We start from the raw sequence: 3,253 nt of genomic DNA on the forward strand, positions 1-3,253 counted from the left end.
ACACACACACACACACACACACACACACACACACACACACACACAGGCATGGCTAATAAACTTAATTAGATCAATATTAACATTAATTGGTCGCCATGCTGCCCTCTGGTGGCTGAACGAGGAAACGTCCAACTCCTCTGACTGAATGGAGACTCCACATTCCTACGAGGGAGTTTCTTCTGTGAATGCAGGGAGAAAATTGTAACTGTTAGTCAGATTAATTTAGATTAAATGGACCGGGAACGTGTGGATCGTTAAAGCTTCAAGCAAACTGACAGTAAAAGACAACGAAGAGCGGTCCAGACAGAGTGGAGCCAGCAACTTGTGCGGGACAACCTCAGCACGACGGCCGCAGCCCGACAGAACAAGTAAGGCACTTTATTGTCTTTGTTTATAAGTTCAGCCGTGGATTTCATCTGACACTGATTTTGTAGTAATCCTGTCAGGAATGACACAGCATGAAAAAAACAAGGAAAGCATCTAAATCACGCGCAAAAGGGGACGTGGAAGGTCATTAAACATGATACTTAAGAAAGAACGTGTTGTTTTTATATTATAGTAATATAGAGACGCATTGACAAGTATTAATATGAGGTATTTTAAGGAAATAGGCGACGAATCGAATGAAATCTCGAGGTGTAAAAGCGAACTAGTTTGTCATCGCGGCGGAGTGATACGCAGTCGGTGTTCTCAGTACAGCGTCAGGACAGGACACGGCGTGGGGAGAACGGACCGATGAAACGGGGTCAAAAGAAGGGATTTCAAAAAGTTACACAGCCGGACCTGCAGCCCACATCTTGACAAGAACATTAATTACTATGACCCCTGCGTGTTGTTGAAAGGTATGTGATTAAACGGCTGTTCTGTGGTTTAATGAAGAGGAACCGTGAACTCTGGTGAGCTCGGTTCGCCGCTTGTTCCTGGGCTTTCTGCTCCTCGCTCTCCCGGAGGAGGCTGTTAGCTAAGCTAGTAGCATAGCTTGGTTTAACCTCACTTTTAGTTTTTTTTTTTTTTTTTTTCAATTCTGGGAAGAACTAGACGAGCGAATGCTTAACTAACTTGTTAAGAAGCAGCGAACAATGTGCAGTGAAAGAAACATGACTAATTAAATATTGATGGTTTTTATTTGCGGGGCGTCTGAGAAGTAGTTATGCAAAGAAAGCTAGGCTAGTTAGCAGACTCGGGATCGCAGCGGGACTTGTTGCACACATGTCATGATCTGTGCTGCTTTACCGGATTGTGTGTTTTGGTGACACTTTTCGGTTTGTAGTTGTCTATTTTTCAGACTGTTTGCGGAGTTGTGTGATGTTAGATGCGTGTTTCTTTTTAGCCTTTTTTTCCCTGTCAGGGTGGGAACGGAGGGGGGGCTTGTTCTTCCATGTTGTCTTTCCTGAACTTTATATTTGAGTTCAGAGAAGACCCCTGGTTGAACAGAGAAGACCCCTGGTTGGACAGAGGAGACCCCTGGTTGAACAGGGAAGACCCCTGGTTGGACAGAGGAGACCCCTGGTTGNGAGACCCCTGGTTGAACAGGGAAGACCCCTGGTTGGACAGAGGAGACCCCTGGTTGAACAGGGAAGACCCCTGGTTGAACAGGGAAGACCCCTGGTTGAACAGGGAAGACCCCTGGTTGAACAGAGGAGACCGCTGGTTGAACAGAGGAGACCGCTGGTTGAACAGAGGAGACCCCTGGTTGAACAGAGGAGACCCCTGGATGAACAGAGGAGACCCCTGGTTGAACAGAGAAGACCCCTGGTTGAACAGAGAAGACCCCTGATTGAAGTGAAAGCTATCAGTCGTCAGATATATTGTGTTTTTATTGTTGACTGCTCAGATCAGCTCAGATGTTGTTGTTGTTGTTTATCTCCTCTGTAAACACTTTGTTTGAAAGTCCTCTCAGGCCTTTAATGACGCAGTGTTCACTGTCATATCTGTAGAACTCCAAACATGTGATTGTGACAACAAAATAACTAGTGAAAACACATTTTATGAGAATTGCTACAGGTTATACAGCTGAAGCTGATACCAGTTTTTACCAGTCAGGGCAGCTCCAGGCTAATATACAAGACAGGTTTTTTTATTTGTGTTTTTCTTTTTGCTTACAAGTATTTTAAAAACCTACTAAATTAAATAAATGTATATACAAACCCTTTAATATGAGAGGAGCATGTATGTATGAGGTGTGTGTAGTATTATGGTGTATGTGTACTTGTACATGTTTTAGTAGCCTGGTGGGGATACTTTTTATACCATTTTCTAGTGCTGGGCGGTATACCGTTTTGTACCGAAAACCGGTTTTTATTTTTGTTATGATATGACTTTTCTGAATACCGATGTAAATAGCCTGAACACGTGCGGAACGTTTCGTCACGGCCACTGTTTCCCTGGGGACACGTTTTCTCGCAGCACCGCTAAGTAGCATGCTAACATTGGCTGTGTCCAAAACGACAGGCCGGGTCCTCCGAAGGCTGAATTTGTCGGCCGCGTACGTCACAGCACCGCGACGAAGGATGTCCAAAACCGAAGACTCCTCCGATGCGGCCGACAAATACGTCCTTCCTTTTCCTCGATTTGAAGGACGGGTCTGATGGATCCATCTCAGCCCAGCGTATCCCATAATGCATTGCGGCCCGACCGGAGATTTTTTTAAAGCTAGTAATGGTGGACGAAGCGAGAGAAAAGAATACATTTTAAATAAAAATATGGTGATATGAAAATAAAAAAATTAGCGGTTGTAATTCTAATACTTTTATCATTTGTATGGACATGTTTTTACATATTATTTTTTTGTCATAAAAACGTGAAATAAACATGAACCTACAGCGGGTCAATTAGTTCTTCAAATGATACCTTTAAGTTAATTTTATAGTTTTGTGATATTAATAATGCTAATGTATTGATATTTTTCTAGTTTTGATTTAAGTTTGCTTGTTTAGCGTCATCACAGTTGCTAGGTGACAAGACGTACGCCGGGGTAAGGAGGGGAGGCTAGACCGTCCAAACTCACAGCCTCTTTTTTTCCGGTCTTCCCGGTCTACCAAGGACCCGGCCCGGGAAGTCTGGGTCCTCTGGAGGACCCGGCCTGTTGTTTTGGACACAGCTCTTATCTCAGCTGTAGCAGTAAGTTTAAAAACAGGATAATGAAACTAGTTTAATGAAGAATCTGTCCCTGAACAAATTATTAAATCAAATGTTTATTTATATAGGTAAAAGTATGTTAAACAACCTGGTAAAATACACCAGAATGCTAGAA

General features: G+C 43.2%; 1 protein-coding gene across 2 annotated transcripts in view; it reads left to right on the top strand.

Annotated features, from left to right (window-relative positions):
* The first annotated feature begins 111 nt into the window (after positions 1–111).
* The window catches only part of smad5 (SMAD family member 5), a 28,080-nt gene continuing 24,938 nt past the window's right edge, over positions 112–3,253 (top strand). Inside the window, exon 1 of one of the 2 annotated variants that reach the window (XM_014027620.1) lies at positions 112–368. The gene's annotated coding sequence lies outside the window, so the exon portion shown is untranslated. Of the gene's footprint in view, positions 369–689; positions 843–3,253 lie in introns of those variants that run through there. The other variant, XM_014027621.1, reaches the window with a different exon arrangement.

The sequence above is a fragment of the Austrofundulus limnaeus genome, unplaced genomic scaffold (assembly GCF_001266775.1).
Source record: "Austrofundulus limnaeus strain Quisiro unplaced genomic scaffold, Austrofundulus_limnaeus-1.0 Scaffold666, whole genome shotgun sequence".
Lineage (NCBI taxonomy): Eukaryota > Metazoa > Chordata > Actinopteri > Cyprinodontiformes > Rivulidae > Austrofundulus > Austrofundulus limnaeus.